Source organism: Tenrec ecaudatus, chromosome 13, assembly GCF_050624435.1.
Source record: "Tenrec ecaudatus isolate mTenEca1 chromosome 13, mTenEca1.hap1, whole genome shotgun sequence".
Taxonomy (NCBI): Eukaryota; Metazoa; Chordata; class Mammalia; order Afrosoricida; family Tenrecidae; genus Tenrec; species Tenrec ecaudatus.
This window is the reverse complement of record NC_134542.1, coordinates 100693056-100709143: the sequence shown is the minus strand read 5'-3', so window position 1 is coordinate 100709143 and position 16088 is coordinate 100693056. Positions and strand designations below refer to the sequence as shown.

The window sequence follows — 16088 nt, the reverse complement described above, 5'->3', positions numbered from 1 at the left end:
CAAACCAAAGTCACAGTCATGGAGTCCATGCTGATTCATAGCGACCCTATAGGACAGGGTAGAACTGCCCATGGGAGTTTTTGAGACTGTAGCTCTTTATGGGAGTGGAAAGCTTCATCTGCCTCCCCTCCTGGCAGCTGATCATTTTCTGTTCCACAGCAGGATTTGTTACATTTCTGAGATTCACTCAGGCTTAGTGGCATGTTGGAGGGTCTCCATACGTAGTGTAGATGGACTGTGACATCCAGAACGACCTTTGTAAAAGCCTTGTTATGAAAACAAATACCATAGTCTAATTCCTTCTGGGGTCATTTTGTTTCCTAATTTGCTCAGTGCTAAAGAAATGCATTTAGGAAGAAGGAATAATCTTCTAGGGTTTGCAGTCCTTTCGCAAACACTGTACAATATTAAAATAAAAATTCAAATGATTTTGAATGGAAGAAAAAACTGAAAATTCTACTTAGAAAAAAACATATTCCAATGGGTAGATTTGCTCCCCTGCGCCTGATATCTGTATTGATCTCTATGTTTTTCAGACATGTCTAGCAGTTTTGAAAGGACAGGGAACTAGAGAATCTGAAATCCACCATAGAAAGACAATTCTATGTGATATACTTGCATTTGTCCAAAAGATTGTTAATTTTCATGTCATCAAAATTTTCTTGCCAATGAAATAGAACCATGGATTCTTGATTTTTCCTGTTCTTGGTGGCCACCAGGTCAAGCTTTATGACCGGAATTAAGAAAAACTTGAAGACATCTGTGTGGCCTGCCGACAGATGGCACACTGTAGTGTGCAGTTCATGAAAGACTAGCACAAATATATCATTATCCAATGACGGTGGGAACTAACTAGTCCAATATTCATGAATGCGAAGGACATCCTTCTGCCAAACTGATTTCGGAGTTCATAAAGGATCTTAGGACTCCTTCAGTGGCACCTCTTACACCTACCATTTCCAATGAACTTTCTGAGCAAAGAAAGCCTGATGATGTCTGCGTACTTGATTTCTCTTCATGGAGTCCTCCAGGGTCAATTGTGATGCCAGGATGACAGCATGGCACGAATGTTGATGAGACTGATCAGTAGAGGCAGTGTAGACTGCCAACAGTATCATTTTTTCTGTGACTGAGAAAATGTTCAGTGATTCGATTCCCCCGTTTAAAAAAAAAATCAAAGCGTATGACTATTATAGAAACTGTGGTTATAATGGTGATACATATTCCCTAAGAATTTGGTGTCTTGGGTTTTTATGTCAAAGCTCCATAGATCTAACACCTCAGACTCAAAACAAAAAGGTTTCACAAGGGAAAACCTATGCTCCATGATGTGGACCTTGCCCACATTTTGCTACAGAATTTGAACTCACAACTAGAAAACTCAGAAAGGGAAAGTTTGGAAAGCAGACTATCAAACATAGGCTCAAACATGCCTGAAAACTAGTATTAAAGCCTAATCACCTGCGTTGGTTTTTTTTCTTCCATGAAAGAGCAAAGAGAAATATTTGGAGAGAGCAAATAAATGTTAGAGATGCAAAAGCCAGGAAACTCTATAAAATCAAGAAAAGAGAACTGAAAACAAAAGTTAATTCTTTTTTTTTCTTTTATGTTTTTTTCTTTAAAAGTTAATTCTTCTATGACTTCAGAAGACACCATTTTTATACCTGGTGAGAAAAAAGAATAACATTATCTGGGACATACAATTGCACTGCCTAACTCCCGTACAATACAGGCATAAATCATAAATCAAGGGTCTTCAGACTTCCAGTACAAAGTCAGATCATAAGTATGAAGTGGGTTGTATATGTGTGTGTTTGGTTTTGCATAGTTTTTGACAACTATTTAAAAATGTAAAAAAATCATTCCTAGCTTGGAGCCCTACATAAATAGTCCATAAGCCAAATCCAGCCATCTGCTTGTGATTCCTAGAAGTGATCTATAGGGCGGCTGGTTTCTCTGCTGTATCTACATGCATATATCTACATACATATAATCTAAGATGCACAAAGCAGATTTTTTCACTGACACTTTATGCCATTCTTAAAATGGCCAACTTGGACTTTAGTCATCTGGGTTTCTCAAAAATTCTACTGTGGCCATAAATTTCATTTGAAAACCACACTTAGTGTGAAAAAAATAAAGATACCCTATTTTCATGTTATAGTGAAAAAATTAGATCCTAGATTTTGAGCACTATTAAAATATGCCGCCTTATTAAATTTACAATTTTGGGATATTCTTTCCTCTTGGTGGTTTCCACTTACGTCAAGTGCGCCTTTGACTGAAGTGATCAATTCCCTTGCTTTATCTATGTACTTTCTTTCTCTATAAGGGACAGGTGTGTTTCAAGTCCTCGTCTTAGGGTTGTACCCAATGGATATAATTTATCTGCCAATAGAGTTTGAAGATGCGTTTTCACATGGGCGGTGCAAGCATTTGGGTATATTTACTCCAAGTCACGAATGGAGGTAACTGAACTGGCACTGATAAACCTCTCTTTGTCAGAATTGGCTCCACACCCCCACCAGTAGGACGTGTGGTATTTCAAGCAGTCTTCTTATGATAATAAGAGATGATGATACAGCTTGTTGGATTCTATACTTCCTCCCACAAAGCTCTTCATAAAGATTCTTAAACTGACCTAATAGTATTTATGCCAACAGTATCTATTTGGGAGCATACACACTTCTTTTGTCACATATATTTGGAAAATACTAGTGAGACACATTAAAGTGCAATTGCTTTAGTTTCAATGAAAATGTATGTATATATTTTTATTGAAATATTTCTTCAAGCAATATTTGCACTTATGCACTCAATTTATAAGATGTGCTCACCCTTTGATCTCTGCTTCAAATCCTAATTTCCTCAATCCCTCTCTCTATATAACTCCTGAAGGCACTTTATAAAAGCATAAATGTAACTGCCGAGGTCCTCAAGGACTCCACAATATTTTGAGAAAAAACCAGTTCTCCAACCTGACAGGCAGTATATATAAGACCTTTCTACTGCCACTTCCCTGGCTTTCTAGCACACTCATTATTTTATGTGTTCTTCCTTGAATATATCCTGCAGAAATTACTTTTTTGTTTCATTTTAGTTTTGAAGCCTTGTTTTGGGCTTACCTTCAGCCCGAAATAATATTATTCCTTCCTCTCACCTGACAGACTTTTAACTGAAGTCATCTATTTTTCCAAAAATTCCTGCCTCACTCACTATTTTAGGCATCCCTCAACCTTAGTACTTTTGCCATTTACTCTCTTAATAGCTAATAAGATGTATAAAATGTGTGTGTGTGTTTCTACACACCATTCATTTGAAGTCTCCCCAATTGACTCCGTTTTAAAACATAGCACAATACTCTATAAACTGGAATTTATCTTGTATTCCATTCAGATTTATTAAATTAAATGCTAACCCATCTCAGTCTTGTGTCTATTTGTCTGTCTCGCTCTGTTCCCCATACTATCTTGTTAGCACACACAAAACTCATATGAACACTAATAACCATGTATGAGATTGAAAAAAAAATCCTAAAACTCATTGTGGTGATGCTTGTACAACTCTTCTTGATGTAATTGAACCACTGATTTATATATGATATGTGAATTATATGCCAATAAAACTGTTGGGAAGAAATGTCACATAAACATAGCCATTGCTGTTCTTCAATTTAATTTGGAATCACAAGCACAGAATGGTATTTTTCTCTAAATCTTATTTATTTATTTCATTAGCTATCATGATACATCTCACCTCGACAGCAGCATATAGTCACTGTCTACTTTCTCTGCACATCTAAGACACCAGTTTCTTATTGCATCTAATTGAATTAAAACACAAGCAGCTATAAACCAAGTGCAACTTTCCAGATTTGGAAAAGAAAACAAAAAGGAAGAGACAAGTATCTGGCCAATGTTTTCATTTTAAGACAGTCCCTTCTGCAGTACAGTATGGTGTTCTAAGAGTTCCCTCGATGTGTTTACAGTTTCTTTCCTATCTTAAGTGCATTCAAGCATGTATATGTTTCTCAACATGGATTGTGATTCTTCACAAGTTAATGTTTTTCATGGTGCACACATAAGGTGCCACCATGAAATAACAGTGTCTATTATTTCTGTGTTGGCTGGCTTGAGATTTGTGACAGCTCTGATGGAAAACAAAGATTACAGCAAAACATGCAGAACTTTAACTAATGAGCCCACCATGAACCAGTGTCATTGAGGAACTGATGGCCATTCCTTGTGTCAGAGTAGAATTTTGCTACATAGGAATTTTCAGTGATTTTTTTTTTCTAGAAAGAGGCCATCAGCTCTTTCTTCTCAGACACTTCTGAGCAGCTTCGGATCTCTAATCTTCCAGTTAGTAGTCGAGAATATTAAAAGTGTATATCACCAGCCCAGAATTAACAGAGAACTCCTCAAGAAGGACAAAGTGGGAAGGATTGCTCTACCTGATTTTAGCATGTAATATACAGTCACAGTAGTCAAAACAGTGTGGTGCCGGCATAATGACAGATCTTCAGACCCATGGAAAAGAGCTGAAGACCAGAAATAAAAATCTCAACATGCGGGCAACTGATCTTTGATAAGGGCCCCAAAAATATTAAATGGGAAGCAGATGCCATCTTCAATAAATGGTGCTGGGGAAAATGGCTATCTACCTGCAGAAAAATGAAGCAAGACCCCTACCTCACTCCATGCACAAGAATAAACTCAAGGTGGATCACAGACCTTGAGATAAAACCCCAAACCATTAGGGTCATTAATGAGAGAATTTGGACTAACTGAGAACCTTGGCACAGGGAATACATAAGCTATCAGAAATAGGGAAGGATACAATACAGAGGAGTCACAAATAGACAAGTGGGATATACTGAAAATAAGTCACCTGTGGACATTGAAAGAATTCACCCCAAGAGAGTAATAAGAGAGTCCATGGACTAGGAAAACATCTTTAGCAATGATACATCAGACAAAGGCCTTATTACTAAAATCTACAATAATTTACAAGCTTACAATAAGAGAAAAACTAATTGCCCACTGAGGAGGTGGGCAAAGGACCTGAACAGAAGGTTCACTGAGTCTGAAATTCGAATGGCCGGTAAAGATATGAGAAAATGTTCCTGATAATTAGCCAGAAGAGGAATGCAAATCAAAACAACTATGAGATACCACCTAACACCCTCAAAGATAGCCCAATTCAAAATACCAGAAAGCAACAAATGTTGGAGGGCCTGTGGCGAGATAGGAACTCTCATCCACTGCTGGTGGACCTGTAGGTATATACAGCCACAATGGAAATTGGTTTGGTGATTTCTCAAACAGATGGAAATTGAGCTACCATATGACCCAGCAATGGCATATACCCAGAAGAGGCAAGAAACAAGCCATAGTCAGACATCTGTGCTCCAATGTTCATTGCGACACAGTTCACAATCACAAGGAGTTGGAAACAATCCAAATTTCCATCAACAGACGAATGGATTAACAAACTGTGGTACATATATACAATGGAGTACTATGCATCACTAAAAAACAGTGATGAACACATGAAGCATATTGCCTCATGGGAAGAACTTGAGGAAATTATGCTAAGTGAAGTAAGCCAAGCACAAAAGGACAAGTATAACATGAGTCCACTGAGGTAAGTTTATATATATACACAGAAAGGTAAGTGCAAAAGGGGCACAGGGAAACAGCTACTGTATACAAACACTCCAGGGGTGAGGTCCAAGTAGTATGGCAGGGGCCAGACCAAATCCAGGGGTACATATGGTAGTCAACCGAAGAGGGAGTGGAGAGAGGAAAGGGGGGGGGGAAGATGTGTGATGGGGGAATAGGGAACTGACCCAACCAAGGGGAAGGTATTGTTTGTGTCTCCACAGGGAAAGAGGGATCAGATATAAAGCCAGTGCCAGACGAATGCAGTGTGCGGCAAGGAGTGGGGAGCCAGTGGAGGGGCCGGAGGGCTCAGCCCCCATACCAGCTACATGGACAACTGCCCCTCACCCCAGAAAAATTTACTTGAGAGGATGGCACTGAAGCTGCAGCTAGGGGAGAGGGGCATATCTGATCAGAGCAAATGAAGGGGGAGGAAGAGAGAGTGGTGCACATCCTAGCCCATCAGGCCTGGAGGACAATATCCCCGCTCTAAACAGCTAATTGACAGAGTGGACAATATGGCTGATCCTACCATGAGACACGCCATCCCTTGATGGCCCAGGGCCCTAAGGGGCACAACACTGGAGACTTAGTGTCGGGACTGGCCCAGACTAACCCTGTTACACCGAGGCAAACCACTAAAAGTGTGCAGCAGAGCAACCGTGGAAGCAGAGCAGGGAGCCCCTGAGGGAATATTAAAGACAGACTCTGGGGCCAAAGTATGTTACCCCATGGGACCTGACTGAAGGACACGCCTAGAGATAAAAATCGGACCTTGATCTATTTACAGGTTTTTCTTCCTAAATTTTTTTCTTTTAATTAATTTATTCTTCTATGGGTAATTGGTTTCCATTTTTGTTGTCATCGCTGTGTTCTCACCCATCTCCTATCTTGCTATGGCTTGATTTTTGGTCCATATTATTATCTCTACAGATCTATCTAGATAAGATAGACTGGATGAATAGTCTGGAGGAGAAACAACGGGACCAATGATTCCGGGGGGACACAGGAGGGGAAGAGAAGGGAGTAAAGAGGTGGTGCTGACCAACCCAGGGACAGGGGAGCAACAAGTGATCCAAAATCAGTGGCAAGGAGGGTGTGAGAGGCCTGGTAGGGATTCAGCAAGAGCAAGGTAACCGAGAGAAATTACTGAAACCCATATGAAGGCTGAGCATGATAGTGGGACAAGAGGAAAGTAAAAGGAACTAGAGGAAAGAACAGGTGACAAAGGATTTTTCTAGAGGTCTAAAGACTGGAACATGCATATGTAAATATATTTATATAAGAGTGTGGGGAAACAGATCTACATGCGTATATTTATAAGTTTAGTATTAAGGCAGCAGATGGACATTGGGCCTCCACTCAAGAACATACTCAATGCAAAAACACATTCCAGGATGCACATCTTCTCAGTGTGATTGTTGAAGAAAAATGCGTGCATAAGAAAACATGGTGAAGAAAGCTGATGGTGCCCAGCTATCAAAAGATATAGTATCTGGGGTCTTAAAGGCTTGAAGATACACAAGCGGCCATCTAGCTGAGAAGCATCAAAGCCCACATGGGTGAAGCACACCAGCTTCTTGAAGGCGAAGTGTAGAAGGAATCAGTTATTAGACATCAAAGAACTAAAAATAATATCAGTGGGTGCCCACGTTCCTGATACGGTCAATGAAGGCAAACGTGTGCATAAGCAAATGTGAAGAAAGCTGATGGTGCCCGGCTATCAAAAGATACAGCATCTGTGGTCTTAAAGGTTCAAAGATAAACAAGTGGCCATTTAGTTCAGAAGCAACAAAGCCCACATGGAAGAAACACACCCGCCTGTGTGACCACAAGCTGTTGAAGGGATCAAGTATCAAGCATCAAAGAACAAAAAATCATATCATTGAAAATGTGGGTGAGTGCAGAGTGGAGACTCAACTCCCAATGCTAGCCAACTGAACACCACTTGCTGAGGGGTTGTGGGGAGGAGATGAACCAGACAGGGTGCAGGGTAGCAATGATGAAACATATAATTTTCCTCTAGTTTTAAATGCTTCCTCCCCCTGCCCACTATCATGATCCCAATTCTACCTTACAAATCTGGCTAGACCAGAGGATATACATTGTTACAGATAGCAACTGGAAACACATGGAATCCAGGACAGATGACTCCTTTAGGACCAGTGGTGAGAATGGTGATGCCTGGAGGGTGGAGGGAATGTGGAGTAGAAAGGGGTAACTGATTACAAGAATCTATGTATAGCCTCCTCCCTGGGGGTTGGACAGTAGAGAATAGGGTGGGGGAGACATCGGACAGTGTAACATATGACAAAATAATAATAATTTATGAATTATGAAGGGTTCATTAAGTAGGGGGAGTGGGGAGGGAGGGGGAAAATGAGCAGCTGATATTAAGGACTCAAGGAGAAGGCAAATGTTTTGAGAATGATGATGGCAACAAATGTACACATGTGCTTGACACAATGGATGGATGTATGGATTGTAATAAGAATTGTTCGAGCCCCCAATAAAATGATATTAAAAAAAGTTTACATCACCCAGAGTTCCTGAAGCCCCATATCCAGGTTCTATTTGACTAACTCATTTTGCAGCTTATAAAGCACACACATTCTCTCTCTCACACACACATACACACACATTATTCTTGAAAATCATCCTTGTAACTCTCTTGTCATTGGTTTGCAATAGATCTCACACCACCTTCTTAGCAAAAGAAAGCCTCTGGACATATAAGTGTCAAAAGCTGTCTAAATTGAGATATATACAAAAAGCATTTCTGAGCAGAGCCATATAATACACTCGCTCACCCCAATGTCCAAAATACAGTCCACCTATCAACTCCTCATGATCACGACACTGCTGGAACGAGGGTCCAAACTAGAGGCAATATTCACAGGAACAGCTAAAGTACCAGCTCAATTATTTTTTCTTGATTTCAAATCTGGTTAGAGTGGAGAAGGGATATTCATCTTGGAGAGGTTCATCATGCTTTATGCCTATGGCCTGCTTATTTTTCTGTATGTATCCTTAGTAGAATTCTTTCAAACATATTTAAATGGCTTATGGTGAATTACATGACAGTTTACAGAGCAAATAAACATTTCATTCAACAATCCATACCCATTTTATCTTGTGCCATTATCACAATGCGCTCCGTGTAAAGGTATTTTAAAAGGTATACCTTCGTAAAGAACTGGATACATTTAAAGAAGAGAGGGGAATTTTGTCTAGTAACAGTGATATTTTCCAGGACTAGGACATGGGGTCTTATGGATTTGAATAAGAATGGCATGGCTGCTTTTCCTCTACTGCCACTTCCCTCTGTTTCTGTTTTCTCGCCTGCTAAATGGAAATTATGATGCTGACTTAATAGGGTAATTGAGAAAATTGAATAGAATAAGTAATAGGAAAGCACTTAGCACAGGAAAAACCAGTGTGTGGTGAGCACTGTTATTAATAGCAGGAACACAGCAGCTAAATGAGAGGTGGATAAAGAAAAATGAGAGGCTTGCGGGAGCGGCTGCGACGTGGGTGCAGTAATGACATTACACTTTGTTAAGAGGAAGGAAGGTGGGGAATGCAAGTGGAAATCAGTCCAATATACAGAAAGAAACTGTGAAATCCACGTGAACACAGAAAAACAAAAGTTCTTACCAAGGCTGATCTTGCCTGCAAGTAGTGTGAGGACACAGGACCAGGGCCTAACAGGCCCTGAAGGTGTGCCTGCCTTTTCTCCGTAGGGAACTTCTGTTCTACACGAAGGGAAGCTCTGAGGAATGGAGTCTCTTGTCTACCACACACCCCTGATGTCCAGAACTGTGCCTAGATCCCAGGAAGAACTGAATAAACAGTTGGGGAGTTTTGATGAAATCCATGAACAGATTCTAACACATTCAGACAATTGCATTCCCCAATGCTTCTCATAGAGTTCCGCTACCACAATAGATATTTAAAGATACCAATGGCTCATAGTAAATTTTTCAGATCATTTCATTCCACAAGAATTGTCTGAAATCATCTAACAGCCAGACATTCCTCCGAGTACTGGATTCTGATTTACATATAATTTGAAGTAGTATATTTTTTGTCTTAAGATTTGAGTGCATCTTGGGTAGTGGATTTTGCATTTAAGAACCAGATTTGAGTCTTGTCTTTTCACCTATTAAACGGAGATAGTAATTTCTGTTGTGGTTCTGCCTCAGCTCTGACCGTGTCACCGCTAAGCAAATAGAAGAAAGCATGTCCAATCCTGCACCATCTTCAGTCATTGTTATTTAAGTCAACTGTTTCAGCTGCTGGGTCAATCCGTCTCATCTATATATGGAGGAGAAGAATGCTCATATCTGTGAGTTGTAGTGAGGACTAATGGCCTATTATTCATAAAGCCATACCTAGTTTGCAGTAAAGTAGAGAATGTTTAACTAGAGCTTTAATTCACCCTGAAAGATTTTTTAATTAATATTTAGGGGGGGGGGGCTCTTCAGATGATCATAACATTTAATGCATCTGAAACGTTAGATATTGAAGGTTCAACAGAACAAATCAATGGCCCTCTATCCTTGGAGGAGAGTTTGTAGTTGTTGAGAAGGTAATGAAACATTTGTCCACAAAAAAAGGAGCAGAACTATGCTGATAAATATACTCTAGTCACGTCAAAACAAGTTTTTATTAAGACTTTCAGAAATTGTAGGACTGAAAAATTTAACCTTTTCTTCACCGAATAATTTTCTGTCTGTGAAATCAAAAATATTGGAAAATTAAGGAAAACGATTCAATCACAGAATAAAATATTATGTAATAAAATTTTTGTATCACTGAGAATGATATTTGAGTATGGCTTATAACAATACTGTTGTTGACAATTTCAAACATTTCTCATTTTATAAGAATTTACTTATTGATCCAGTTATGAAGACTTTTCTCTCCACTGAGTTCTAATCCATATTGAGGGCTGTCGTCTTTAACTTCATCGGTAAGTGCTTCAATTCCTTTTTACTTTCCACTAGTAATGTTGTGTCACCTGCATGTCACAGGCTGTTAATGAGCCTTCCTCCATTTCTGACACCAATTTCTTCGTAACATAGTCCAAATTCACAGATGAGTTTCTCAGAAGACACATTGAATAAATATGATGAAGAGACATAACGCTCCCACATCTCTTTCCTGATTTTAAACTATGCGGTAGCCTCTTCTTCTGTTTCAGTGACTCCCTCTTAGTGTAAAGGTGTAAAGGGGCAGCATGAGAACTAGGCTTATTCTGGAATTTCCAGTCTTTGAAATGTTATTCATAGTGCATTATTGCCTACATATCCAAAATCTTTGCTCAGTTAATAACCATGAAATAAGCATTTTAAAATTAGTATTCTCTGCTTTCAGCAAAGATCCATCTGATATCCGCAATGATACCCATCATTCCATGTCCTCTTCTGAAGCTGACTTGCATTTCTGGCAGCTCCCCAAGAGTGCAGTGCTACAATGAATTTTAACTTACCTTTGATCAAAGTCTTACTTGAATGCTATATAGATGATATTGTTTGATAATTTCCACTTCATGTTGGACCACCTTTCTTTGGCCAGGTAGCTGTCTTCCACATTTCTTGGTAGATATTAGTGAGTAATTCAAGCAATGCGTCAGTTTGTTGAAATAATTTAAGTGGTAGGATCTCAATTCTGCTGGACTTCCCTTGCTTTGATAGCATTTGTGTTTTCAAGGTGCTACCGCTTGGAATGGGTGGACATTGACCAATGCGTTTCGGTGTTGTGACTGCATTCCTTCTATCTTCTTTTGATGCTTTCTGCATCACTCAACAGCTGGCCTGTAGAACCTTTCCATGTTGCAACTGGAGGTAATGCTTTATTTTGTCTTTTGCATTTTTTTGTTCAGCTCTTTGACTTCATCGTGTCTTCCATTCACTTCATGTCTTCTATTCAAAAGCAACTTTCAGAGTTTCTCCTGACATCTATTTTGGTCTTTCTTTACCCCTATTTTCCCCAATAGTTTTATTGGCATATAATTCACATATCATACAATTCAAGAGTTCAATCACATCAAGAAGTGTTGGACAGTTATCACCACAATCAGTTTTAGCACTTTTCTTGATTCTTCCTCCCTTGCCATACAGCCAAAGGATTATTAATCTACTGTCTCTATAGAGTTACAGATCCTGGATTTCACATAACAAAAAAATTAAACAATAGCAAAAAATAACCTAAGAAGAATAGCAAATAAAACAGATACAAACATCAGTCAAAAAGAAAATAGAAAATAATTTTTAAGAACTAAACAAATGTAAGCGGAAAAGAATGAATATTTTAATGATCTTGTGCTCTTTTCCTGCACGATGAGGTCATTTTGTCTTTGATCTATTGTTCTTTCCATCTGCTCTTCATTCATTACTGTTCACTGTGGGAAATATGTTTTGAGATGGTCTCTAAATTTGATGTGTGTGGGCATATATGTAGTAGTTGTATATTTCTAGTACACATATATACATACACACATAAACACATCCATTGTACAGTTGGCTTATTTTATGTATTTATATACACATACATTATTATATAATTGGTCTATATTATGTATTTAAACATATTACTATAATATAACAGTTAATATAACAATGATGAGACCTTCTAACACCCATAACTGGAGCCTGAGTCATTCCACAGAGGAATTGAGATATCTAATGTGGTGAAATGAAATTTCTTGGTGTGGTTCTTCTACCCATTTCAGAATCCTGGTGGTATAGTGTGTTACCTATTGGGCTGCTAATTACAAGGTCAGCAGTTTGAAACCACCAGCCACTCTTCTTGAGAAAGTTGAGGCCCTCTATTCTCATAAAAATTTATAGTCTCATAAATCCACAGGGACATCCTACACTGTCCTATGGGATCATTATGAGTTGGAATAGATGTGATCACGAGGCACCATGGAAATAGGGTGTGTGAAACATTAATGGAGGGATTTGGTCAGTTTTGCCATCTTTTTGTGGAGGAACAGAGACTCCTGGGACCCTTGAGTAAAAAGCTCATGAGACCTGACATGGTGAAGACAGCAGAGACCATGACCTAGAGACCATGTGACAGAGCACAGCAGAAGTGCCGAGACAGCAGAGAGACTTGGATCCTGTAGAGAAGAGATCCTACTACTGACCAAAGACTGCATCCTTAATGTCTGTTTGTTTGTTTCTTATCCTGGCTTGTAGTACCCTGTGAGTAGAAAAAAAAAACCCACAACAAACAGAGAACAACAAGTGCTGGACAGACTGTGGAGATATTGACACTCTTATTCCCTGCTGGTTAGCTTGTAATATGTACAACCACGGTGAACAGCAATATGGCAATCCCTAAAGCAGATGGCAACAGAAATACCATATGACCCAGCAATGTCACTGCTGGTCATACCCTCCGAAGAAATTAGGGAGAGTTCACACAAACAGATGTGTTCTCCCCATGTTCATGGCAGCACCATTCACATTAGCAAGAAGTTGGAAGCAGCATAAATTCCCATCAGTAGAAAAATGGATAAAAATCCTTTAATATATACACACAGTGGAATTCTATGCATCCCTAAAACACAGCGATGAAACCACGAAATAGCTCCTGGCATGGATCCATCGGGAAAACAGTACACTGAGTGAATTCAGTCCATCGCAAAAGACAATTAGTGCATGAGTCCACTGCTGGAGCGACAAGCAGCGGGACAGGTACAAGTATAGGCTAGCAAGGCACCCAGTTTGCTCTCCAGGGCAGCCAGACAGCCTGGTAGAGAGCCAGACTTGTGGCAATGAACCCTGCAGTACGCCCTCTAGATGTGTATCTTGAAGGTCACTTTGGCAGAGGGCTCCTCGTGTCACCTGAGACCGAACTGTCAAGGGAGGGGGACAGATCTTGACTGCTTAGTGGATGCCATGAAAACTTATGACACAGTCTCTCCAACCAGGTAGACATTTCTATCTGAGGGATGAGGGAGACGGAAGGGAAAGTCAAGTCAGGAGATGGAGCAGACATGTCAGGGAGAAGACAAGTGCATGTCTGTAGGTTAAAAAAAATGGGGGCTGAAAATTCCAGGTGGAAAAAAATGATAAGCAATATTGTTAAGGAACCTGAGGAAGGAGTAGCTCTGTATCAGGCACATAATGAGCCATATAGGCCCGAGTTTCTGCGCACACCCTGGGGACCCACGCCAAGTGCTGTAGAACACTGGGGTATTGAGCCCTGGATTTTCCAGGTACACAACATGTTCTAAAACCATACCAAATGGATCCTTTGTGGAAACTCCACTAGGTGAGCTAGACGCTACTTCAAACACACCTGTAACCAGATGACTTCGGAGTGAAAATTCATGGTGATTGAAAAACCGGAAGACGGCTATACCAAGAGTGTTGAACTGTTGGTAGATGGATGAACATTGACAGTACACCCATGTTCTACTTGCTCTATTAGGGTATATTTTGTTCCAGAAGACCTGTGATTGACATTGTCAGTGAATATTATTTTAAATTTTGCTTGACAAGCAACTGTCATTGTTTGTGTCAATAACATGCAACCACTTAAGGATTTATTCTGCACAAGCTAATAATTCAGGTATTGGGATATGGCATTAGCCTACGCTGGCCCCATATCCCTCTCTCTCCAGTGTTCTAAAAAGGAGTATGAGGGTTTAGTCAATAACACTATTAACAAAAGAGCCTTATGCTCCATGGAGATAGTCGATAAGATTCTCTACCATAAATTAACAAGGAGAACTCTAAAGGGAAACAGAGGCAGATTAAAAAACAGAGATCCAGGAAGAAATCTGGGACTTGCACTAAATCCTAGCTTTTGTTTAAGAACAATTCATTCTTACAACATGGCCCTGCTGGATACTCACCCTCATGAAGGAAGCGCAGAAGATATGGGTGCTGTAGCAGAGTGTGGTGAAGAAATTAGATGGTGCCCGGCTATCAGATAGAATAGTGCCTAGGGGCTTAAACAAGGGTCCAAACAAGCAGCTATCTAAGTGCGATGTCTGCTAAATCCATATGGAAGTAGATTGTAAATTATATCATCCAAATCAACAGGAGGGAATAGTATCAGAGCTTAAATTGTGAGATTCTGATTTGCCAAGGAAATATTTTCAAGATCTACACAGAAAATAAGCCTCCAGTGATAATGGAGGGATGGGAATAAACTGGTTACCAAGCAGAAAGCATTAGAGAGTTGAGTATAGGAGATCAAAAGGATAAACCTAGCTAGAACAGTTTTAAAAAAAACCCTCTGATATGCTTTGGGCTTGGTCTGGTTTTGAATAGTTTCTGTGCTTTCCCCCTTCTCCATCGGGGTTTATCTCTCTATTGGGGTTTATTTATGTTGTCATTGTGGGTAGCTTCCTTGAACTTTTGTTATAAGTTTTTCTGTTTTTCAGTAGATGAATCCCAACATTGAAAACCCTATAGAGGCAAAAAGTAAAATAGGGTTCCTTGCAGGGGGCGGGGGGAGGGTGCCATTAGGGAGGTAGTGTTGCCTAAAGGGGAGCCACTATTAAGGTGTTCCAGAAGAAAGTCTTTTGAAACTGACTGGTAGCAATAATGTTTGATGTGATTGCACTATAGGATGGTGTAATATCTGTATTAGCTCCTAATACAATGGTTTTGAAAAACATCCTGTAAACTTGATAATAATTGTGTATGTCAGACTTTGTATACAGAGAGTAAATTCATGGAGATCTGGTAAATGAAGTTCACAGGAAGCTGAGCAGAGGGCTTAAGCCCTCAATTAGGAGTCTCGAAAAACTTCTTGGAAATTTTTCATTGTTTTTAAATTACATGTTCCAAAAATTTTATAGCCCTTTCATATTTCTGATTATTTTAATAGAAACAATTAGGTAAATTGAATGGAGGAAGTATTTGATTATACAGGTGGCTTAATTTCCTTCAAGCCAACCAATACTTTTTCACAGGACCGCCTGAGGACAGCTCTCTAGGACAACTCTCTGCCTGTCCGTCTCTTGGAGGTCCCTGCTATGTTCATCCTTGACCTACTCTTCAGACATGTCCTTTGCGGCAGGCCACCATCGTGCTCCCTCTCCTTCACTCCCCACTCAGTGACCATTCTCTGAGTTTTACAGAATTTACTTCTGACTTTCTTTCATAATCTTGCTGCGAAAGAAAGCATCCATAAATTTTTATTGTTATTCTCTATAGGATTCTTGTTATCTTTATCTTTGTGTGAAAATAAGCACTAATATTTGAATCCAACGCCTTTGCCTGCTTGATGTTTCTGTGTAACTATATATAACAACAGGTTCATACTAATAGCTCTCTATGCTGTGTCATTTTATGACTAGACCATAAATTATCCATTGTATTCTGTTTGGAATTTAGATTACATTTATTTTAGGCTATTATTAAAATGCAACGATGTTTGTGTAATGTCTTTAGA

The 16088-nt window shown here is 39.5% G+C and overlaps 1 pseudogene; it reads left to right on the top strand.

Moving 5' to 3' along the window:
• The first annotated feature begins 417 nt into the window (after positions 1-417).
• On the top strand, positions 418-4382 carry LOC142424040 (dnaJ homolog subfamily C member 10 pseudogene; annotated as a pseudogene).
• Positions 4383-16088: the final 11706 nt, after the last annotated feature.